The sequence below is a fragment of the Rhinolophus ferrumequinum genome, chromosome X (genome assembly GCF_004115265.2).
Source record: "Rhinolophus ferrumequinum isolate MPI-CBG mRhiFer1 chromosome X, mRhiFer1_v1.p, whole genome shotgun sequence".
NCBI classification, from domain to species: domain Eukaryota; kingdom Metazoa; phylum Chordata; class Mammalia; order Chiroptera; family Rhinolophidae; genus Rhinolophus; species Rhinolophus ferrumequinum.
In genome coordinates this window covers 93,532,247-93,557,336 of record NC_046284.1, presented here as the reverse complement: position 1 = coordinate 93,557,336, position 25,090 = coordinate 93,532,247, and the positions used below count along the sequence as shown (strand labels likewise).

General features: G+C 51.5%; 1 protein-coding gene across 5 annotated transcripts in view; it reads right to left on the bottom strand.

The window, feature by feature from the left end:
* Positions 1-25,090, bottom strand: part of BCOR (BCL6 corepressor) — a 113,865-nt gene that overhangs the window by 63,860 nt on the left and 24,915 nt on the right. Inside the window, exon 1 of one of the 5 annotated variants that reach the window (XM_033106737.1) lies at positions 20,510-20,660. The exons of 3 other annotated variants lie outside the window; for them this stretch is intronic. The gene's annotated coding sequence lies outside the window, so the exon portion shown is untranslated. Of the gene's footprint in view, positions 1-20,486; positions 20,661-25,090 lie in introns of those variants that run through there. One more of the 5 variants, XM_033106752.1, reaches the window with a different exon arrangement.

Here is a 25,090-nt window from a genome sequence, read left to right as displayed (position 1 = left end):
CACCTTTGACCTCTCTGACCACCTCACCCCTCCACCCTGACCCATTCCCGAATCCTGTTTTCTTTCCTCTATGCAGCTCCAGGAGTCATCCCTTCCCTTGTCTCCGTCACCTGCCTAGCATGCCCTCTCCCTCTTGCTTAAGCCATGGCCTTGACTTCCAAACTGGTACCCCTCCATCCACTCCTGCCCTTCTGCAGTCCATTTCCCGCACAGCAGCAACTACCCCTGCAAAGATCGACTGCTACGAGGTGCCAGGCACCCTTCCAGGCCCTCGGGGCACTCTGGGGAACAGAACGGCGCGTGCCCCCAAGGCCCTTATATTGCAGCAGGAGAGAGACAGATGATAAACAATAAAGGTAATCGGTCATAAAGTTACCTCAGCAGGTAGCTAGTGATATGCACCATGGAAAGAAGAATGGAAGCAGGTAAGGGGCATCAGGAGGGCAGGGGGTGGGGAGAAGTTTGCAGGATTCAGGGGTGATAAGGAGAGGTCTCTTTGAGAAGGTGAGATGTAAGCAAAGACTCCAAGGAGGTCAGGGAGTGCGTCTAAAGGATTTCCGGAAGAAGAGAGTTGCAGGCAGAGGCATAGCCAGTGCTCAGGCTCTGTAGGGGGAGAGTGCCTACAGTGAGTAAGACACAACCAGGATTCCAGAGTGTAAAAGAGGAGGATGGATCAGGGAAGTCATGGAGGGTAGTTCCTGCAGCCAGAGCAATCGTGCTCCTGCAACTGTCTCTCTCAAGATAGCTCAGATGAAAACCCTCAGCCAGCTCACCAGGCCCTGCCCTTTGCACCTTTGCTCTCGGAGTCTGTTTCCAGCCCCTTCCCACATTAGGGCCTTGCCAGGAACCGGCCCTGAATGCACTCCACTCCCTTTGCTTAGTCATTCAGAGCTCTATTCCAACAACACTTCCTCCAAGATACCTTTTCCAAACCAGGTTAGTCCCCCAGTTTCACCCTCTCAAACCACCCTGCCCTTCCCCTACACCACAGGCCTTACCAGTTCACAGCAATCTATCATTAAGTCTATAATTAGTTCATTTGGTTCATCACATTTATGACAGGTGTTTACTCTGTGCCAAACACTGCCCTGGGTGCCAGGGCACCATGGAGAACAGGACCGACAAGGTCCCTATCCTATGGGAGATGGACCATAAACAGAAAGCAAATAAAGAAGATAACATCAGATGATGCTATGCGCTACAAAGAAGATGAAACAGGGCAGTGTGGCTGCGAGGGGCACCTTTAGCCATGATGGCCGGGGAGGTCTCATTCAGGGGATGAGTTTTTGAGCTGAGAAGAAGCCAGCTGTATGAGTATGAAGGAAAGGGTGCTCCAGGAAGCTGAGGCGCAAGTGAACAGGCCCGGAAGTCGGACTGACAAACTATTTCAGGAAGAGAAGGATGGCCTGTATGGCTGGAGCCGAATGGGCTGTGTGGGGACAGAGTCCCAGACAGCAGTTTCCAGGCTTTCGGCCTGGCGTGGGGAGGTGCTGGCTCGGGTGGTGAATGACCACCGGCTGTGATTGGTTGGTCGTCAGCTGTGACCGGTTAGCCAATTGGCTACTGATGTAACTGCGGGGCTGCATTGATTGATTGGTTGGTTGGCAGGCAGAGACGTGAATGACTAGACTGCGAATCGTGTGGCTACTACTGTGTGTGTCTCGCCTGGCCGCTAGAGAGAACATAGTGGTGTGACTCCCCTATCTCTGGCTCCGTGGGTGTTCCTTTTTGGCCTCACCATATCCTGTGTTCTTATGTGGGGAGTGGGACCAGAGACCCCACAGGCCGCCCCACACGACAAATGGCGCAGTGAGCAGGGTCTCCGGCATGACAGCTGTCTGTCCAGCTAGAATGACAGTCCCACAAGACCCAAGACCCCTTGTGTTTTCTTTGCAGCTGCACCCACTGTGCTTGCTCATGGTTGACACTCATTGCATTTGTTGAGTAAAGGAGTCGATATTTCAGGTCTGCCCTTCCTTCAATCCCACTTTCTCTGTGAACTCTTCCCAAGCCCTCTCCAGACCTCCAAGAACACTCCCTCCCCCAAACCAAAACCTCAGAGCCTTCACCTGAGATCTGTGGCTGGTCTGTGTGGGTCTGGGCCACCCCTTGAAATGGTGTGAAAATGGTGACCTCGGTGTCTGTGTCCCTGTTCCTGGGGGTGCACGCATCAGTGCTCCAGAGGGTCTGAGACCTGACCCTCAAAAAAGTTTATGAAACAGTGATCCAAAGCCCTCACTTTGCAGATGCAGAAACTGAGGTCGGGAGGAGGGACTGCATATCCCTAGCCGCCCATCAAGCCACCAGCTGCTAGGCCGCAAGACCCACTTGCTCCAGCTGCAGGACGCTAGTGTGGGCTGTCATTAGCGTTTGCAGCCTCACAGCCTCAAGGGAGGTGGTGCACCTCTGGCCCCTTCTGTATGAGTGTCCTTGCTTTTATCTGTAATATATAGTAAGTCCCTCACGGCAGGGATGTCCTCCCTCCTCAGTTTATACATTCCTTGAGGGCGGGATGCGCTTGTTGGGTTTTTTAAATATTACTTTACCTGATTCTTCACTTCCGTGTCAACACACTTCCAACTGAGGGACTCCACGAGCACTGGCAGCCCAGTAAGCTCCTTTCTCCCATGCCCAAGGACCACAGAAGCTGCCATGTGGGGCGTTAACTGGCTTGTGGTCAGGCCTGTGGCTGGATATTCTTAGCAGCCTTTGGCCAACCGTCCTGAGAATTTCAACTCCCCTGTCACCAGGGCTTAGATCCCTCACCGCCAGGCCAGAGATGTTCTCACTATCCAAGAAGGCAACTCAGAATACAGAGTGAAGCTGAGTGAAGCTTGTTTGAAAGGCCCACAGCCCAGTGTCACACTTAGCCTGTTGCTGCCCAGTGCTGCCCTGGGCCTGACTAGCCAGCCAGACTGCTTGGAAAACATGGTCTGGCTTAGCAGAACTGCTCCACGCCGCAGGACCTTTTGGCCACAGCATGGCAGTTAGCACGTCTGACCTCTTTCCTAGGCCCTGGGGCAACTCTGAGGCCTGAGAGTCTGGGACACTTGCTAACATTCCTTTATAGAGAGAGGTTTCAATACATGCACTGTGGGTCAAACAGTGATTTTAAAAAAAAGGGGCTATGGGGATCAGAAATCCACATTTTGGCCCTTTTCTGAAATCAATCCTTGGGTGAATCCCCCTCCTCGATGAACCTACTTCTCCCACTCTCAAGCAATGTCATGTTTGGCCTGCCACCAAGCTAGCTATATGCAGTGGCAGGGTGGGGACGGGGATTGAAAGAGGGTGTTGGGGACCTTCCACCAGCGCATCATGGGCGGGGATGGCTGTGTAGAGTCAGTAAGGGGGTTGCAGTCAGTTAAGTGCATTTTGGGGGGACAGTTTCTGCATATTCATCATCAGTTCATAATGGTGTCCAGAGATAGACCTAGCCTGACTGCGCTGCAGAGCCGAGGCTTTGGCAGTGGGTATTGGCTTTGTCAGCCTGTTGTTGGGCTGCCACCCCCGCTGTGTCCCTGAGCTGCACTGTGCAGCCATCAGAGCTGCCAATAGTATGGCACTTGACTTCTCCCAACTCCATTCCATTTCTTCTTGTTTTCTCCCCCCACTTTCTCATTTCTCCTGGGTTGGCTGTACCTGCAGCTGTGTCTTTCTCTCCTTCACTTCTCTGGCTCTGGAAGTGTAGGGCCACAGCTTTGGAAGTGCGAGATGGGGAGGAGGACAGCTCCCTGGTGTGTGTGTGTGTGTGTGTGTGTGTGTGTGTGTGTGTGTAAAGGGGGGCTGGGGAGCAGAAATGCTTCCCCTCTCCCAGCACCATGGTTCCACCAATCCATAGCAGATAAAAGTTAGGTTCAATGTCAAAACTCCGTGTCTTCGAGGGTGCCACGTGGTGAGGAAAGGCAGCTGTGGAATGGACTCAGGGGTGGGGTAATAAGCACCAGAGAAGCTGTGCTAGGAGAAACCTGCTGAATCCCCAATGGGCTCTTTGTGACTTTGGGATTTGAGGCCTTGGGGGGAATTGTTGAGCTAGGAGCTTAAGAGGACCACGAAAACTCTGAAATCAATCCTATTCTACCAATGCTTATTGAGCACTCCCGATGCAAAGGTCAGGTGCTATGGGAACGAGTATGTGTGCTCATAAAGGGAGACTGCCTTGGAAGAGACACTCAGCCTCCTGGTGGGCAATGTCAGGTCAGACAGAAGATAGAGGGGTTTGCATGGCGGTGATAAAGGCAGGTGGGGCCAGCCTGGCTTGTCCTGTTCTGAGAGGGTACCCCACAGTCCACTCAAGGCCAGCTGAGCGAACGGGAAGACAGGTGGCTAAGGCAGGTGAGGTCCCTGCAGCCTGCTGTGTGCCCAGTAATGGTGTGTTCCGGGCAGCTGCCCTGGGGAATGTGTTTGCTGGAGAGAGTGAGTCTAGAGGGTTGAGGACCTAGAATTGGAGATTTTCCTCACTGACCCCACAGTGTAATAAAATAGCAGAAACAGTAACACTTGCAGCTGGCATGTTTGAGCACTTACTACGGTCGGGCACTGTATAATCTTCCATAGTAAACATGGCCACAACTTCCTTGAAGCTCCTCCCATCAAGGGGGTGTATTATGGGCTGATTGTGTCCCCTTCCCCCCCAAATCCATATGTTGAAGTCAACCCCTAGGTTGAAGTCCTGCCTCATAATGTGGCTGTATATGGAGATAGGATCTTCAAGAGGTAATTAAGTTAAACCGGTGTCATCAGGGTGGCCCCTAATCCTATGTCTAGTGTCCTTATAAGAGGAAATAAGGACACAGAGACACACACAGAAGAAAGACCATGTGAAGACACAGTAAGAAAGTGGCCATCTACAAGCCAAGGGGAGAGGCCTCAGAAGAAACCAACCCTGATGACACTTTGATTTCAGACTTCCAGCCTCGAACTATAAGGCAGTACATTTCTGTTGTTTAACCACCCCGCCTGTGGTACTTATGGCAACCCGAGCAAGCTAATACAAGGTGGAATCTGTGTCCCCTCCCCTAGAATCTGGGTTGGCCTGGTAACTTGCTCTGAACAACAGAATGTGGCAGAAGTGACACTGTGTAACTTCTGAGGCAAAGCCTTGTATAATAGCTCTCTGCTTCACCCTCTCAAGCAGTGCTGAAACTGCCGCGTAAGGGAGCCAGTCTTGAGTGCTAGAGGATGCAAGGTGGCAGGGAGAAGAGCCGTAGTTCACTCCAGCCAAGAGCTGCCAACAACTGCCAAACTGTGCATGAGGCCATCTTGGGCCTCCCCTGCTGTCCTCTAGCTGACTGCAGCTGCAGGAGTGAGCCTAGACAACCCACCCAACAGCAAGGAAGAAGAAACTATTGTTCAAGCCATGTTTTAGGATGGTTTGTTACATAGCAATAAACTGATACATCTCATTGAAACATCCTGCAGAAAGGTTTCCATCCAAAAGTTTTAGAAGTATGTTTTTGTGAATATTGGGCAAAGCCGTCCATTAAATGGGAAAAACCTTTATCTAGAATTATTTCTCCATTCAGGGCTTCCCAACTACCTTTGGGTTAGACCCCCACTGTGACCGAGCCTGCACTTTCTAATTCTGGGGCACAGCGTGGGGTACCTCCAAGGAGGGAAAGGAGGCAGGGAGCACTCTCCCTGAATGGTCAAGAGACAAGATCTTCATGTCTCTCTCTGCCCGCTAGAACAAGTGGCCACCTATACCAGTCAAATCCCCACATGTCAATCAAATACCTTCTGGATACAGTTATAGAATCACTATGAAAATAGGCACCATTTAGTAAGCACTCACTAAGTACAAAGTATATATTTAATACATTCACTTCTTTAATCCTCATGGAAGGATGGTCAGAAACAAGGCACTAGTCAATTCTTACCCTCTTGCGCAGATGAGGAAACTGAGGCTCAGAGGTTAAGTAGCTCTCCTAAGGTCACAAAGCGTGTGGGTCTAGACTCCCAAACTGATGGTCTTTCCTCTCCCCCAAGGTTTGACAATTAAGGGGGGGGTGATATAAGGAGGATGGAGATTTTTGCCCCAGTGAGGTGAAATTTGAGGAGCTGGTCTTATAAAGGTAGGACCAAGCCTCACTGGTGGGGCTGGAGCCAGGCCAGGTCTGTGAGAAGGCAGAACCTTGGGTGGAGCTGCCAGGAAATGCCTCGGGGAGGTAAACCAGTCTGAAGGGAGGGAGGGAGGCGTTGGGAGGCCTCGGGGAGGTGTGGGTAGGGGTGAGGGCAGAAGCTCTAATGCTGTCCAGAGGGGGGCCCCGGCCCCCCCCCAAACAGCCAGATGTACAGAATCCACCCCTGGAGCAGGCTGTCCCTCCCTGACCTTCCCTCTGGCCTCCTGGCTTCTCAAGGACTCCACCCTTCCCAGCAACCCCCCAGGCACCCCTAGGCTTTTTCTTCCCTCCTGTTTATGCAAATCCCCCACAAGTGAAGAATACCCTGATTAAGGGCTGACTATGCTGGGCCCCTGCTGAGTGTTTATCAGTAGCCCCTCATTTCATTCTCATGGAGACACTTTGAGGTGGGTACCTTGTTACCTCCATTTTCCAGATGGGGAAACTAAGGCACGGAGCTGTGAGAGGATGGGCAGCCTGCAGTCTGGCCTTGCCTAGTTACTCCGTGTAGGAGTCTTCTCTTAGCCTCCGCGGTCCTCCCAGACCTGGCCTGCCATAGATTCCTGAGGTGCTCACATACGTGTGTCACTCCCTTGGGCACGTGGTGTATGCTCCTTGCCTGGCACCATGGAGGTCTACGGACCATTTCTCACCCTCAGCACGGGGTCGGGCACATAGAAGGAGCCCCATGCTGTGAGCTCTGGTAGCGAAACTGTTACATTCCTGTGTAGCTTGGAGCCTCACCCCACCCTACTCTGAATAACACAGTTGCCCAACGTGAGGCTAATGGTGGTGATGGGGAAGGTGAAGGAGCCCCAGAAGGAAAAGCAGGAGGATCAGAGACAGCAGCTTCTTTAGACGGCCAAACACAGGCCTCACTGCCTTTTTCCGGAATAAGAGTGTGAGTGAGAGGGGCACATGGGCCCTCTTCTCAGAGAGAGCTCTCAAGCACCCGCTTCCCAAATGACAGCAGATTGTAGCAGACACATAATGGCGCCTCCCTGTTCTGTACTGCCTTCCCAAGGCAGCCTACTGTGCAAACCCACCCACTCTGGCACCAACTGGAGTCCAGCCGCCCTTTGAATGCTGCCTCATCCTGAGGCAACCCATCCCCCACCTTCCCTTGGGAGCGCAAAAGTTGGTCTGAATGGTCTCCCTTTGATTTTTCCTCAGATGCCCGACTCTCTCCAGACCTGGGGTAAAGAAAACAAGGCCAGAGAAAGGACTCAGTCCTGAAAGGGAGGTGGAAGAGCCATGCCTACAAAAGCAGCGCTGCAACTGCCTTTTCTCCAGCTGCCATTCAGTTCACCATCCCAACACTTTGCCACGAGGGCCCCACTCCAGGGTGTCCTGAATGTGTTGACATTGTGTCCTCACCTGGGTGTTTCCATTCGGAGCCCAAAGAGCTTCCAGGCATATGGCAGGGTTGACATGGGGTGGCAGAAAATCATGGGAGACCTTGTGTACCCAACTCCTTGTGTACCCAACAACCTCCAATGGGAAATGAGAAGGTACCTCACTGCTGCCCTGTACAAGCAAACTATCCAAAGGGACTAGAAATGACTAGAAACTGAGAAAGATTCACTCCATCCCTACAGACATGACCAAATGCAAATGGAAGTCTGGCATCTGGCACTGACTTTGCCCTGTGAGGTCCCAGGACTCAAACTAAAGGGGAAGTTCACATTTGTCCAGCACTTCAAAGAAATCATCTCACTTAATCCTCAACAACCCCATGAGATACTGTGGCAGTTTTAAACATGTCTGAAGGTTACAGGACACTCTTCCCACCAACATGTGGGGTCAATGTCCCCACTCCTAGAAATCTGAGGGGTCTTGTGACCACTTTGAACACAACAGAAACGATCCTGTGAGATTTCTAAGGCTAAGTCAGAAAAAGACCACGCAGCTTCCTCCTGGCTCTCCTGGGGCACCTATTCTAGGAGAAGTCCGAAAGAAGTCAACTGCCATGCTGGGGAGTCACAGGTAGATAGATACCCCAGTTGGCAGTCCAGCCAAGCTCCCAGAAAATGGCCAGCATCAACTGACAGCCAAGTGAGTGCTCCATCTTGGATATCCTTCAGATGGCTGCAGCCCCTGCAAACCCAGGAGAGAACCACCCGGCTGAGCCCTTCTCAGAATTCCTGACCCACAGAATTGTGAACAAAATAAAGCAGTTGTTTTAAGTGGAGATGTAATTTGTTGGTAAATTACCAACAAATCTGGGGTAATTTGTTGCAACGAAACAGATCCATTGTGTTGTTTCCACATCACAGAAGAGGAAATGAAGGCTCAGAGGGGTTGAGTGACTTGCCCATGGTCACACACCTCAGAAGTGGAAGAGCTGAGATGCAAACACAGCCTCTCTAAATCCAAAACATTATTTCACAGCCCCTTCTCACTGTGCCCCCTGATGTTTTCTCACTTCCTAGAAGAGAACATTCTTTTCAGACTAAACTAGTTTCCAAACCTGGCTGTGCGTCAGAGTCAGCTGTGGCGAGTGTTAAAGATAGAGATTGCCAGGCCCCACCCAGACCTATTGAGTCAGATTTTTCAGGCGTGGGGCCAGGATTCTGCATTCTATACTGACACCCCAGGTGACAATGACACAGTCAGTGAGTGAACCAGCTAGAGGACCCTGCTGCTCAGCCAGGTTATTGCAGACAATTAGAAGGGACCAGCCAGCTTTTCTTTAAAATATACCCAGTGTCAGGAAATCACTCATGGTATGTGCTCATCTGATTAAATTTGGACTTTCCTGACCCTGACATCTGAGAAGTCTTTTCCAGCCCCACACAACTAAGTGACAGAACCTAATGGTAGCGTATCCGATCAATAGATCAATAAGTACGTTATGGGCAATGCTGTAGGCAAGGTGTGTGTTGACACCTTGCGAGGCTCTGTGGTCCCTGCCCTCTAAGAACTTACAACTGAACACAGGAGATAAGGTATCACTCATTTCAGAGCAACTAAATGATAAGTTTTGTGGCTGTGACAATAAGTACAAAGAATTAGACTTCAACCAGTAGTTTGGGAGTGGCTCCATGAAGGAGGTGTGCCTGGACCTGGGCGTCAGGGTGAGAGCAAGGATGTCACTCCAGATGGGGACCCAGAAGGGCAGAGCAGGCAGGAGGGCATGGGTGGACACCAGGAAGCCTTGGGCTGCCCAGTGAGTATGCTTGTGGATTGTGAAAAACAGAGTAGGACCAGATGGGGGCGGGGGGGAGGGGAGGACGCCTTGAAGCTGGATCCAAATTTTTATTTTTCTCAGTTTCCAAAAGCTACTGTCATTAAAGATCAAGGGCCAAATTTCAGATTTTCCTGCAAATGAAAAGAAAACCACAGGCTTTTATTTCCCAGGGTGTCAGCTAGCATTTTCCCCAGAAGACACTTGGGAGAATTTTCAAGGAAGGAAAATACTTTGTTTCTGCCCTTTAAGAGCTTGAAATCTAACAGGGTCCACCAGAATGCCTAAAAGGAATAAAAGAAAATTTCAAGTGCTGACAAGGAGCATTCTCATACTCGGCTGTGGAAATATAAATTGGCACAACCACTTTGGAAAACTTTGGCACTATCTATTAAAGCTGAACACAGGCCCAACCTATGGCCTGCAATTCAACTCATGGTTCTACATACACACAGCAGGAATGTATCCATCTCTTTACCAGAAGGCATGTACACAAGTGTTCATAGCAGCAACATTAGTAATCGCCCCAAAGCAAAACTGCCCAAATGCCCATCAACAGTAGAATAAAATGTGGTGTATTCACACAGTGGGATACTACACAGCAGAGAATGAATGGGCTCCACAGCACACAATATGCATGGATCTCATAAGCACAATGTGGAACAAAAGAAGCCAGTCACACAAATACTTCACATTGTAGATTCCGTTTCTATAAAGTACCAAATCGGGCCATGCAAATCAATGCTATTAGAAGTTAGGATAGCAGTTTTCTTTGGGGCCACAGTACTAGGAAGGGGGCATGAGTTGATTTCCGGGGTGCTAGTGAGTATTGTTTCCTGATCTGGGTACTGGTTATATGGGTGTGTTCTTCAAGCCCTACACTTACGATGTGTGTGCTTTTCTGTGCAGCTATTTTGCTTCAGTAAAAAGTAAATCATCATCATCATCATCTAATGGGGAATGAAGGCAAAGCACAGAAGGGCCTCTGGGGGAGCTGTGAAGAGAGTTACACTGAGAGTGACAAAGAAAAAAAACTGAGGGAAGTTCAAACATGGAGAAGTTCAAGATGGACCCAGTGAATCAAGTCAAGTCACCAGTGAAATCAGAGACGAAGTTGCAGTTTCAGGAATTACCCAACCCACACTCCATAGTGGCGACTGGTCTAAGGGGTCCCCCTTCCAGTTCTAGGCTAGGATTAGTTCCAGAAGATAGATCACCTTGAACCCCTTTGGAGACAGGAGCCAGAATTCCCCCAAAAAAGAGATGGTCTAAATCCCCATGGGGCCCCACATTAAACATTTGGCCCAGCGCTCCATTCTCTCTGCTTACAAGATGCTGCCACGTTTAATTTTTATATGGTGGATTCCTTTGATTGGAATCACTCTGGGCAAAGGTGATTAGATTCCATTAACCCCTGGAATCAATTGAACAGCAAGCTTTCCTTCCCAAAGGAAAGGGCCAGGTTCCAGAACTTGGCTGACTGCATAGCCCTGGAGGAATTCATGGAAGGGAGGCCAGATTTTAAACATCATCACTTTCTGAAGAGGCACTTATGGATCCCACCCACATTACTCAAGGACGGCATAAGAAAGGTAGAGTAGGACTAGGGGGTAAGGAGCTGCAAGAAAGAGCTGGAATCTTCGACCTACACCCTTATACAATGCATGAAAGGTATGTCCTAGACAGCCAATGAAACTAGCTATAGGTCTAGTTTGCAGTAGAGTGAGGCCCAGTGGTGACACCTCCTGGGTCCTATTACAGATTTGTGTCACTCCAAGACCTGCTCAGAGACCAGCAAGGACACTTGCTGGGTCTGGGGTCTCCTCTGGTTTCTCCCACCTGCACCATCCCTGCATGGGAAGCCCATGCAGGAAGAAAGGTCTCCATCGTGGCCTTCTTCTCTCTCAGCATTGGGATGGCCTGTGGTCCATCTTCCCAGGTTTCCTGAAGTTGGTGGCCATGACCCAGAAGCCTCTGGTCCCATAATAAACCACCTTAGGGACGCTAATGTGTAATTATTGCATGGATTTATTTAAAATAATCTAAAACAGAAGATTCCAGCGAAGGCGGTTTTATCATTTGATATATGTATTTGTATATATAAATGTCACAGCTAGATACATAGTTTTGGTTTGAACCATCTGTTTCAGATTGCATTACTGTTCCCAGTTCTTCACTCTGCACTATATCTATGCCCTTTGCCATGTGACTGCAATTCATCCAGCTAGAGGTGGAGTGTATCTCCCCATCCCATCCCATCATGTCAGGCCACAGGACGTCTTTTGGCTAACGGAATGTAAGCAGAAGTAACAGTGTGAAAGTTCTAAGTCCAGGACTTAAGAAGTAACAGTGTGAAAGTTCTAAGTCTAGGACTTAAGAGTCACTGTGTTTCCACTCTACTCTCTTGCACTTTTGCCATCACCATGAAAAGAACATGTCCTGCATAGTCCATTTGTCCACAGAGGATGAGAAACACATGGAGCAGATTGGACCCAACCCACACTTAGAGTCAAGCCCAGCTGAGCACAGACTACGTCAACTAACCACAGGTGACCCACAACACATATGTGAGAAATAAATGCTTATTGATATAAGCTACTCAGTTTTGGGGTGGTTTGTTATACAGCCTTATTGTGGCAAGCACTGACTGATAACCACCTACGCACTTTATTCCATCAACCCAAGACTCATAATGCACTATCTACCATTTAAAAGGATTTTCCATCTCTCTCCAACCCCTTACCCTTCTTAATTCTTCATAGCATTTATTGCAACCTGAAATAGTGTGTGTGTGTACACACACACACACACCAGGGGTGCCACAAAAATGTATACACATGACTTGTATTTATCTTTTGTTATCGGTATATATTGAGTATTACAATTTTAATACAGTTTTTTCCTTTCTTAAAATGTGTATACATTTTTTGGCACCCTCAGTATATACATTACATAATATATATATATATACATATATAAAATATATATATATACACACATATATAAAAATATATGTATATATTATATATATATATATGTGGCGCATGCATTTATTCTCTTTCTATTTCCAGTAAAATGAAGTTTTATGATGGCTGAGACACTGCTTTGTCCTCTGCTATAAATGCCCAAAGCCTTGGTAGGTGCACGTAGTGGGTGTTAAATACTAATGTGTGGACTGAATGTATATAGTCCTTTTGGTCTTTAGTTAATATGTCTCTTATCTAATTTATGTTCCTGTGTGTAGCTCAACACGTGGCGAAAGGCAAAGTTGGGGAAGAAGAAAACATTTTGTGGAGAAAAATCTGCAAACAGGAGACCTCCGCATGTTGTCCCTGATGAGGGATGACTTATTCTTCCTCAAGGAGCCTCTCACAGTGGTTAGGGCCCTCAGAAACTACAGCAGGTCTCCAGAACTGTGACAAGTCAGCAGGTGACTTAGCCAGTGCCATCCAGTGTAACTGCAACACAGCAAAATTTCTGTACCCTCTATCAGGGGCTGTCCTCAACCTTAGGAGATTTCTCCATGTGTCAGTTCACTGGGGGGAACTTCAAAGGGACTTATGTGGCTTCCAAGAACTGTCAGAACGTTTGACTCTCTGGCATCACGCCAGCATCACACGTTAATTAAATTATATGGCAGAAACACTACAATGTCAAGGTCAGATATTACAGCAGTCAAAACCTAACATTAGGAGCAGTATTTTATAGCACAGAGCAAAGTATACCTTTAAACAAATTTCTTTATCTTTCCTGTGTCCTCTCTTGCCTCTGGCTCTTAAAACATCCATTCTTCCATTCCTGTGTGAAAAGCATTCCAGATTACTTTGTCTGGGGAGTTCATAAGACCCTCTCTAGCTTGTCAGACAGGCAGGCTCCTGGGACCACACCCACTTGCTCGTCTGACCCTCGACTCAAGCCTGAAAATGGCCTTTGTGAGCTTGGATCTCCCTGAGGGAGAAGGACTATTCATTCCTGGCTCTGTCCCTAAAGTAAATGCTAGTTCTTTCTTCAAAGATGGTTCTATCAGCAGGGCAGCAACTAACCAGGCTAGAAAATGGGAAGGAAAAAAAAAAACTTTCCCTCCAAATGTCTTTTTAATAAGCACGGCTAGAAACTCTCCATGAGTGTGGAAACTGTCCCCAGGAAGCCCCTGCCACTTAGATGCCACTCTGCCTCAGCTCTGAGCGGAGCTGAGGGCAGACAGTTCTCTCAGGCGGGGAAGGATTATGAAGCCACATTCCTGGTTTCCTCAGGCCTCTCTTGCGGTTACCAAAGAAAACTCGGAAGCCATGAACTCAGGGCCAAATGACTCACGTGCAATCACTAAAGCAAGGTTGATACCAAATGTATTTGTCTCCCTAGTACCTATTAAGGACCTTTCATATGCCAGGCACAATTTTAAGTGCTTTATGTCCATCAACTAATTTAATTCTCCCAACATTCTGGAATCTGTGGTATTATTACCCTCCATTTTATAGAGGGGCAAAGTGAGGCACCGAGAGTCACTGCCTGAGGCCACACAGCTAGTCAAGTGGCAGAGCGAGGTTCACAACCTGGGCAGTCTGGCTCCACCCTACCAACTACTGCGCAGTCTTTGCTACTGAATGCACAACCTTTATTAAATGCCTACTGTGAACAAGGCACACTGATAAGGTGCTGGGGGCTGAGGGGACGGAGTATGAACAAGGAACATATCTACGAGAGCAAAGTATTCCTAAGTAACATGTTAAGATAAAGTTCAATTAAATCAGATCTTGGAAGGGGTTTTGAATTCTTTCCAAGGGTAGGCATGTTGAATAAATATAGTACTTTTGGAAGTTAGCCTTCTTAACTGGGTGCTCATTGTACTGTTCTTTCGATTTTTTTGTGGGATTGGGAGTTTTCAAAATAAAAAATATATATATTTTTTCAGAAATCGCCTGTCGTGCGGGGCGGCCTGCGGGGTCTCTGCTCCCGCTCCCCACATAAGAAGCAGGACATGGTGAGGCCAAAAAGGAACACCCACGGAGCTATAAGTAGGGGAGTCATATCACTATATTCTCGCTCGCGGCATCCGCCTCTCTGCAATCCGCTCTTGCAGGCTCAGCCACCATCTTCTTGCTAGCCCCCATTCGCTGCTAGCCTAGCCACGGCAGTTATATCAGTGGCCAATGGCTCACTGGTTACAGCTGACGGCCAACTAGCCACAGCTGATGGCCATTTACTACCTAAGCCAGCACCTTTCCACGTGAGGGCGAGAGCCTGGAAACTGCACTCCTGGCTCTGTCCCCACATCGTCTTAAAAGACTATCTTGGGGAGGGTAAGCCAGAATCCAGCGGCAGTGATTGGCCATAGAGAGGCAAACTGGGTGACTGAAGAAGGGGTTGGAGAGGCTTCCTTCTCCTTGGCACTCCCTCTGATATCCTTAGAACGGTGTGCCACATGCAGGTGTTACTCATAACGTCTGCCATTAATGTGATGTCTTCTGGGTGGAACCTCGAGAAAGAAAGCAGAGAATTCCCAGTTCCCAAGTCCCTATTCAGTAGTCAGCACTCGGAGTTTGGGGGACTCTTTGGTTATCCAGTTGTAAGTGGAAAGTGGGCAGAAACACACCATCCGCCCTTTGGCTTGAAAAATATATGCCTGAGGAAGAAAGCGAGGGCGGCTGTTTCTCCTGGCTTTAGTTAATGTGAGCACATGGAGGTTCTCAGCCCTGTGGAGCTTATCTCTTTCCGTGAGACTAAATTCTATAAGGAGGGGCCCGGGGCCTGGTAGCCTGGGGTCTCCCCAGGCTGCAAGCACAGTGCCCAACAGTCAAGGGGGCTGGATCAGATGCTTGTTCAATGAATGACTGACACGTAAAGGGCCATGTGGCCTCATAGTCTCCGCATTATACGTGTGGTTACCTCTGGGGGCCTATGTCACACTTATCACAAGTTAGCAGTGCTTCTCCGTCTTGACACACAGAGAAGGTGATAATATCTTTATGGCACACACGGTAAACAGTGACCAAGTGTTAACAATTGCCCAACATGGCTGCTCAAGGCCTGAAGCTACCAGTCAGGGGACTTGGGCCACCCCCCCACACACCAGGCCACCCTGAGGGGCTGGCCCACTGGCAGCCCACTCAGTCTTAGGAAGCGCTGGGTTAAGGGACTGCAGGGGCCATTCTGGCTCTGGAACTAGTAACCTAAATGGGGAGAGGGGGACTTAGGGGCAGCAGGGCTTCCTGGGGCCTGGGCTGAGTACAAGGGTGTGCCTAGGACTGGGGGGCAGCACGGGCCTGAGTGGTGGGCTGGAAGGGCATGCTGCCAGCTAAGGCTGGCCCACAGCCAGGAAGTCTGACTGAACGTGGGCCAGCCCTGTTGGCCCACAGACTCTGTAAGCTGAACTGCTCCAACGCTCCTTGGCCTCTTTGTTTTCACTTCCCCACAGCTCTCCCTTAGTGTTTAGGAATGTGCTTTGAAGGTTCCAGCATTTCGCCTCTGCTTAGGGAAACCAAGAGCAGAGGCTGGGCTGAGGCCAGATGGCTGCAGGGAGGGTACCTGTGATCACACTGCGAGTGCCCCAAGGGGCAGGTGGAATCTGGGGGGGCACAGAGCAGGGAGCAATGAAGCCAGCCCCCATTCTCTGCTGGGAGACTCCGTTTCCAGTGCTAAACCTTGGAGAGTCTTGGGTTTGTTTTGTTGAGGGAGGCAGTATTCCCTTACCAGCTCCCCCGGAGAGCCTGCATTTGTCCAGGAGCTTTGGGGATAAGCTACACTCTTCTGTTTGTCCAGGGCAAGAGAGAAGACTGCAATGAGTACTCAAGCTAGACAAGTTGCCTCCTCTATTTGCATTAGACTCATTTTCCTGGCTGGCCTTGAGAAACAGTCAGGCCCTCCAAAGAAAGTGGCACAAAGGGCCCTGGCCCACCCAGATGGCCTCTCTCGTACCTCCACCCCTGGGAGAACAGTCTCATGTCCAGGCTGCCCTCCTGTAAACCTCACAGTGGGCTTTGTTTAAAAGCAGAACCCTGCAAGTGGTTGGCTTCCTCCTTCCCTTCTCCAGCTCTCTTACCCACTGTCCTTCATGGTCTTTGTTACCAGGCACAGAAACACCTAGTCACCCTGCTCAGTCCTTTGAGGGCTCATGGCACTGTGGCTTCATATGTCCAGCATAGTGCTTTGCACACAGCAAGTGCTTAATAAATGCTCAATGACTAAAACACGAGCCTTCTTCAGTGACCAAGAACACCCTGGATCTTTCTCTAACCAGAAGTCACTTTCCTCCTCTGATTCGTTACTCAAAGTAGAGAGCTCTGGGTTTTGGTCTTACTTATGCCACTAACTTGTCACCTTGAGCTAGTGTTCTCACCCTCCAAACCAATTTCCTCAGCTGGGTTAAATGGAGGCTCAGTTAAAGCACGGGCAGCCGTTCTCCGAGATCTCTACACACTCCTGTTTGCCAGCTGTCATTTTATCCCCAGGTCGGGCCATTTCAATCCTGCCCACGCCCCGGTCTTAGTGAGGTCCCTGGCCTTCAGAGGAAGATTCTCTCCCTGCTTTTCCACGGTGTCTGTTTAGCTTCACAACACACACCTGGTCCTTGGGCTCCTGACGCATCTGCTCCCTTCTGTCCTCACAGCCATTTATACAGCTCTGGCTCCTGCGTGTGACGGGGCTGTGGCACATGAGCAATAACTCCAATGCCACAAGGGCACCCGAGTCATTTTTCTGCAGCCACCATTGTCTGTTTGGAGCTCTGGTAGACCTCCCTCCTGCCTGGTGGTGACACAGGCCCTGTTTAGTTAAGTGTGCGCTGTGGGTTTTTTTCCTTCCTAATTTCCATTTCTCCTTGATTTCAGCAAGGGAGTTAATCTGCACTCAGGGGCTGGGCTGCGGGTAAACAGAAAGTGCCATCAGAGGAATCCCTTCCTCCTCTCTTAGAAAAGTCACTTTCTCTGCCCAGGTAATGACGGCCTTTGCCTCCCAGCTGCCTCTCAGCCTCCTTATATTTAGTGCACGTTGCCTTGGATAGAGTTTAATTAGGCACCAACGCACCCAGGGGCAAAAAGTAAGGACCCCTCTCAGGTTGAACAAATGGGGCCCAGCCCCAGCGCAGGAGTCTGCAACAGCCTCTCCAGGCTGGTAAGTGATGGGCTGCCAGGAGGTAGGGGTTGTCCATTCTCAGCTAATGATTGCCTTAGGCATCAAATGATGGAAAATCCAGGAGGGCTGGCGAGCTGCAGGGCGCAGCCAGGGACAATTGTACGGACCAGTTTAACACAGCTGGGGGGAGGGCTGGCAGAAGGAATGTTGCGTCTGTGTGTGTGTGTGCACACGCGCGTGAGTTTCCTGGTCTCTTTTCTCTCCCCTCCCTGCTTTCAGTTTTCTCTTCTGTTTCTAGCCCACGCGAGTTGAAATTAGAAAGGTCTCTGCATTCATTTATTTGTTTTAATAAGGACAGCATTTTTAAGCAGTGTATTTGCAGCAATTGAGTGTTAAACTAAACACCAAGCCAACTAAATGTGTTAGGGGAAAATGAAAAGTCAGTTTACAAGAAACATATAATTAACACGTTCTTTGACTTCCCCTAAGCCTTTGTCTAGCTGAGGACAAGACAGGGGAACCATAATCAACTTTAATAAAATGAAATACAGTATCAAGGCAAAAGGGAAACAAAAAAGTTTGGAGTGGGAAACAATCCTCAAAAGGAGATTCTGGAGTTATAAAGATATTTTTAAAAATTAATCTTTTGTTGCCTTATTTTTAATCAACAATTTTCTCCTTCCAACTACAAAGGCACCAGAAGGCTCTAGTTTGTCCTGTACCTGTTAACAACGACTAAAGCTGAGACCTGGAGGGGGAAGGGGAGGGTTGTACAAGGACCCAGCAGGAGATACATGGGAGTTTCCGGAGGCTGATCTACACAGGCTAATAGAAATTACTATTGCACAACACCAGAGTCTTCACGTGGCCTGACTTCCAATAAACTGTTCCCCTCCTAACCCCTTGGAGAAAGTGAAATAAGACATTAGACTTTCAATAATCTCATATGGTGATGATCAATCAAAACCCAGAGGAGAAGGCCAATTTATAGAAATTGTATCTGCTTTACTGGGCGGCTGGAACCAGGGAGCTGAAAAGAACACTGAGCTCGCCTTTGATGTGTGAAGTTGCCTAAAAATGAGAAATGCCAAAAAACATTGCCTGTATACATGGGGGCTTTTCAAAGGGAGAGGGTGCTCCTGAGAGGCCTGTGTCAGGCGGAGCACAGTAGGGACCTGCCTGCCAAAAGGAGTGCGCACATGTTTATGCCACATCAAAACTATTTATTTTTATATCTTTCAGCTATTTTAAGTTGGCATTTCCATCTTTCTTGTTTGTTTTATCGCCAATAAAGTTTATTTACTAAATTAACTTTTAATGGATCCTCTACTTTGTCCTTTAAAGTTGGCTTCTAGGACCTTTTTAGCCAGGACCCCTCTAGCCTTTGTGACCAGCTCTCACACACACTCCCATCCCAACCCTGGAGGTGAAGGGCTCAGCCTCGGTTAACTCCTTGCCTGCTGGTGTCTTTTCTCTGTAGCTACTAATCACCTCCTTTTGATCATTGCCAAGTTCTCAGGTTGAAGGAAGGAGAAAGGACCTCTTGACCATTCTGGCTGGCTTTCCACATGAGCCTGAAAATGTCGACAAATTTGAAACATCTGCCGGGCTGCTTTGGTCTGATTGCTAAAATATGCCGACCTCAAGCCCCCTACCCCCCGCCCCTTTTAATCTGTTTCATATTCACAAATTAAGCATTTAGTCTGGGTAATAAATCAGGGAGGTTTACGAGACTCACACGAGACAAACAAGCGAGTAAGGCGCAGCACAAGTCCCTGGAAGCCGAGTGCGCGGAGCTGCCAGGAGTCGGGAGCTCCACGCGCTCAAACGCGGACAGCAGCCTTGGCGCGCCCTGACACGCCGCCAGCACCCACAATTTGGCCAGTCCCCGAGTGGGCGGGCCGAAGGGGTGCAGGGGAGCAGCCCCAGCCTGGACCCACACCGCCTTCGCGCGAACCCGCAGCGCCCGGCCCGCCCCAGCTCTGGGCAACTCGGCGCCCCTGCCCCGCCAGGGAGGGGCCAATGGCAAAGGCGACAGCCTCACCCGCACACACCCTGTGGTGGGCCCATTAAGCCTCTCCCAGCCGAGAAGGCTGGAACCCCCTCCCCCACCTCTTCCATCCTGCTGAGCTCGGCCTTAAAGATCCTAGGCCCACCCGGGCCAGAGAACCAAATGATCCCCCTCCACATCCACGTGTGACCTCCACTAAGTCTGGGCGCTAGGCACCCCCCCATCTCTCTGCGTTGCCTCCTCCCAGGTTTCGGTCACTGCAGCCACAAAGCTACTTTCAGATTCAGAAGGGGAGGGCGGTGGGGAGGGCTCTCCTTCAGAGTGGATCGAGGCATGGGGAGGAGAGCAAAGGCACAAACTGGGCCCAGGTCCCCGCTACGGAAACCCTAGCGCAGGCTTCAGCGACCACCCAAACTCAGGGGTCTTCAACCTGTGCATCTCCCGCCCTCCCCTGTGCGAGAAGTGGACCTGAACCAGGGATCTCGGGCCAGGCGCAGCCTAGGACCTTGGGAGACCCCGAAGGGGAGAGTGGCTCTAGGTCACCTCGCCCAGGCCCCGGTCGCCCTGCCATGCTTAAGTTCCCTATCGGTTGGCGTTCTCGACGCTACGGTGGGACGCGGTGGCCGAGGCGGAGGGCGGGAAATCGGGTAGGCGGAACGCGCAGCCCACCCGGGACTGGGTGGGGGAAGGCACAGGTACAATTCCCCCACATTGCAACGCAGTGAACCCACATCGCCCTTCCTCGCTTCTCCGAGCACACATTCCGACTGCGAAAGCCATTACCGCCGGCGCGCGAGAGACTTTTTAAATATTTACAGCCCGCTCTCCGCACGGTAGCCTGATCCATTTTGTGGGCGCGGAGGCGGGGCGCGGGGCTCCTCTCCCGAGGAGGTGAGGAACCGGGGCGGGGGGCGCCAGCCGCCTCCCCCCGCTGCCCCTGGCGCTCCCCACCTTGTCCCCTCCGGGTGGAGAGGAGGCCGGAGACTGCGCGCGGCACGCCAGGGGCCCTGTCGGGGCCTGAGCAGGAGGGGGGTGAGGGTGGGGGGGCAGCGTCCGGGAGGAGGGAGGGCTGGGAGGCTGATTTAAAGGTTCTCACCGGGAAGCGAGCAAGGCACAGACCTGAGAGCCGCGGCGCGGTGAAATCCAAGGAGCTCTCTTGGCGAGGAGGGGCTGTCAGAGGCCATTTATCTCTCGCCAGAGTGGAGGCTCGGCTCCCACACCGCCCGCGAGTAACAATGGCAGCGATCAGCAGCTCTGCACGCGCTCCAGTGCATGAATGGATTGCGGAAGATGCCTGCGCTCCTTTCGGCTCCGGCGGCTCTCCCTGCGCCCCCTCCCCGCCCGCCGCCCCCGCCCCCCGTCCGCCTACGGCCAGAGCGCGCGCCGTGCGCCTCGGGGTTCGCTAGTCCGGCCCCGCTGCGCGGTCACTCTCACCCCGACTCCCGCCGCCCTGTCCCCCACCGCCGTTCCCAGGGCCTTGGCACCTTGCCACCGAGTGTCAGGGGCAGAAACTTGACACAAGCCTTCCCGACGCAGACACCCCAGCCAGTCCCCTCCTTCCTGCGCTCCCCCCGCGACAAGTTTACTTTCAAGGAGTTAGACAGGGTTTCCACCTCAAAGGCCGGCCTTATGCCGGCCCAGAGAGAGAGGGCAGGCTCGGAATACCCGGATACGTAGAGTGTACGCAGGCCCCTGGCTGGCCCCAAACCCGAGCACCTGAGCCCGGCGCCCCCTACTCCCCCTTTGTAGCGGCTCATCCACTGAGAGTCCCTGCAATCGGCACATGCACTCCGGGCACACACACACACACACACATACACACCCCTGACCCACACGTCTGGCCAACTTTTGGGGCAGCGGCAGAACCATGTACTCAAATTCTCGGCGGATTACAGTCTGTAGAGTTCAGAGAACGCCACAGGCGGCGCGAGGTTGGCCACAGAAGTGTTGCCCTTCACCTCTGCAAAGTAGGTCTCATAAAGCAACTCCCCACCCCACCCCAGCTGCTGCCTAGGGCTGGGAGCAAGGGTAAACGCAGCGAGGGATGCTCAGAGCCCTGCTGGGTTTGCTAAACCACAACCTGAGAGACGTTTCAGCCTCGGAGGTCATCGAGCCCCCCCCCCATGCATCAGCCTAGAGCGGGGGTCAGGAGGGGTGGGTACCCGTATTGATCCTAAGGCAGTGCTAAATCGCCGGCGGGAACAGGCCAGGCGAAGCCTAGGTGGAGGGAAGGCGGCCGCACGTGCGCAAATAGCGTGGCAGCGTAAAAGCCGCGACGCTCTCGGAGAGGCAGAGCGCGACCCGCCAACCCAGGAGACTGGTGAGGGCAGGCTCTCGAGAAACTGGCAGCGAGACAAAGCGGGAGGAAAGAGACGGGGAGGCTCCGCGGCAGACCCAGAAAGGCAGGCAGCAGCAGACGCCCGGGCCCCGACGCGGAAGCGTGTGCAGATAGGCCCTGCCCGGCATACCCCGGTTCGGGCCCCCAGGGACAACGACGCGGATTCCAGGGGGGGCCTACTGCCAAAGCTGGTCTCTGTTGGGCCTCGGCCGGCTTGACGAGTCAGTTTGGGTCTCCCCCAGCAGATGGCGGGGTCCCTGGGGTGGTCTTAACCAATAGGGATCCCTCTGGTCTCCACCCCTCCCTGAGCCCTGGACAAAGGTAGTGGGTTAGAGGTGCACGGCCCTCGGAGAGCTCGTGTCTCCGATCTGGGGAGCCTCGGGCAACTGTTTATCTGACTTGGAAGAGTTGGAGGGCCGCCACCCTCCACCGAATTAACATTTGAGCTTCCCGACCGCGAGACGCTTACGGCACAGCCCACGCCCTGACTTTCCAACAATCGGGAATCGAGACTGGACTTCCCGCAAGGAGGAACAGTGCAATGTGGGAAGAGACCCCCCAGTCTCAGGTTCTCCGTCGCTGCTTCCCACCGCCCGCACACTGGGCCCAGCAGTAGCGCCCCCCTCTCACTGTTTTTCCCCCACCCCCCACCCTCCGGGCTCCGCAGCCCCGGGCAGCCACCGTGGAGCGCGCCTCTCTTCCCTGGAATGAAGCCGAGAGCTTTCCCGCGGCTCTTGGCTTTGCGCACACTCGCTGCACCCATCCCCACCGCGAGCGCGCGCGCGCGCGCGCACACACACTCACACTCGTTCTCGCCCTTCCTGTCTCCCTGCTGGGCGTCCTCGAAACCTGACTGCCTAGCTTGAGTGCGGAGTCCCGGCTGAGCTGGGAGCCTGGAAGACCGAGTGGAGGTGGCCAAGGGAGAGGATAGGGCCTGTAATGGAGGCGGAGCGGGGGGGGGGGGGGCTCATAATGCCTGAGAAAGAGGCCAGCCGGAGACAGCCCGCTGGAGAGGGAAAGTATAAAGAGAAAGCCAACACTAATCCCTCAGCTTGCCTATTTGGGGCCTGACAGTTTACAAAAGCCTTTCCCCTGAACATTATCTCATTTGCACCAGCCTCACCACCGGGCTGTGAGGGAGGTAGGGCAGATAGCATTACCCCCATTGGCAGAGGAGGGAAATGGGGCCCAGAGAGGTTGAGAGAGGTCTGTACCAAAGTGGTAGAGCTAAGAGTGGTGGAGGAGGCCTGAGGCCTGGGGTTTCCTGCCCCCAAGTTCACTTTCCTGTTCAATAGTGCGTGCGCGCGCGCGTGCGCGTCCCCCCCCCCCCCCCCCGCTCCCCACTCCCCCGACCCCCGCAGATCTGTGTGGAGGGGAACGGGATGGCCGGATAGGAATGAACAGTCCAGTTAGGGAAGTTCAGGAAGGAAGGACACAGCCCCACACCTCTTCCTTTATCCAGGTCTCACACAACAGCCCCTGCACTTTCCATAGCAGCCCGGGAACACTGTGCCGCCAGCCCAGGGGTGAGTTGTCAGTGCCTGGCTGTGCCTTCTGCAACGGCTATTCCAGAGGTCTTGTATCTTTGGGAGGCCCCGCTCTGCTTGTCTGTTCAGCTCTCCTCTCTGCCTGTCATCCCCGCCCCCAGCCTCGGCTGCAGGATGCCTTGCGTCCAACTGTGGTTTCCGGGCAATAAAACAACTATTAAAGTCTCAGGCACGGCTGGTGATTTGCATCACATCCTCTCGTGCATGGATTCAATATTTAATACACAATATTGAATACGGATATTAAAAATCAATAGCTGAGGACCCCTGGGGAGGCAGCACAGTGCGATCCTGCTTCGGGAACACAACCAGCTCCTCTAAAAAGACAGGGATGGCAAGTTCAGCTAAGCTGAGCCCAGCACCAGGGGAAGTGAGGAGTAGTGGATGCCTCTCAGCTTCCTGATATGCTTAACTGCACCATTCCTAAGCCCAGCTAAAGGGAGGCCAAAGCAATGATATGCCCCCAGGCTTTACTAGTTGGGGGGTGGGTAGGATTTATGTCCGGAACAAGCTACCAGGTGGATGGAGCTGCCTTTTTTTGTTGTTGCAGTTTATACTTTGGTTTGGTTCAGGTCTGGGTCCTACAGGCGAGCACCCAACTCTTCCCACCGTGATGGCTCCTTCCCCGGGCCTCAAGACATCCATCACCATAGGCCCCATGGGGAGCTCTTGGCATAAGCTTTCAAGGAGATGGAACAAGAATTCCAATGGCTCATAATATTCTTTGCACAGTAAAATGTGAATGCCTGATACCAGGCTCAGAGATACAGGGTCTTCTGAGGCACCACGAGCATTCAGGACAAACCCTCAGGCCAAATGACCTGCCCACGGGCCTGGTGATGGGTGCGCACTGATAGAGGGAAGGGAACAACTACTGTAAGAAGGAGGCTGGGACATCGAAGCACTTCTGCTCCAGAATGAGAATCCAGATTGTCTGTTTAAAGAGCCAGGAGAAGAGCAAGCTCCCTGTACACAATTATCTTTCAGGCCTGAGGAGGAACACAAATTACTCTCTTCTTTATCAATACACTTTACCCTACACATAAACAAGGTTCTCACAGACTGGTCAGGTAGGGGTGAAGGAAAATAAACATCTTTGAGAAGATTCTTTTTTTCCACTATAGAAAGAGAAAAGACACTCTTAGGTTATCTGATTGAATGGGCCTGGAGGCTTTTAGATGCCAAAGAACTAGGTGAACTTGACCTACAGAAGTACCATTCTAGATACCAAGTTAGAATATTAATTTTACAGATTCCCTTTTTATCACAGCTTAACTCAATATGGATTGAGTTGGAAATTTTGCTCTGGTTATAAATAGATCGAGAGAACACCTCAGGAAAACCCCAAAGTGGCAATTTGGGCAAAAGAAGAGAATGAAAGAGGTGTTGGAAAATGACAGTTAATAAGCCAGTGGCCTTGCATTTTCGTTCCCTAACCATCAAAGGGAGGGAAAAGTCACCTTTCTTAGAACCCTAACAGGAAAAGCTGACACTCTGGCTGCTACAGATCCTCTGGGTGGTGGTTCCAAGCCCCAGCCCTCTGGGAGTTTGCCTGTGTGTATTTATGCGTTTCTAGGCTGAGGGTGCAGCCACTTTTATAACATTGGGCCCTAGGCCTGTGAAACCCACTAGCAAAAGTTCTCAGAGGAAAAGATGTTCTAAGGTGGATGTTGGATACAGAGCAACTGCTCCAGCAGCATCAGCAACGTCTTCTTGAGTCCTTCAGCACTACCAAACCGCCTTACTTCTTCTACCTTGGCCATGGGGCCAGGCTCTGGGCCTCTTACAGACCCATGCAGGCCTGACAGTTTGCAC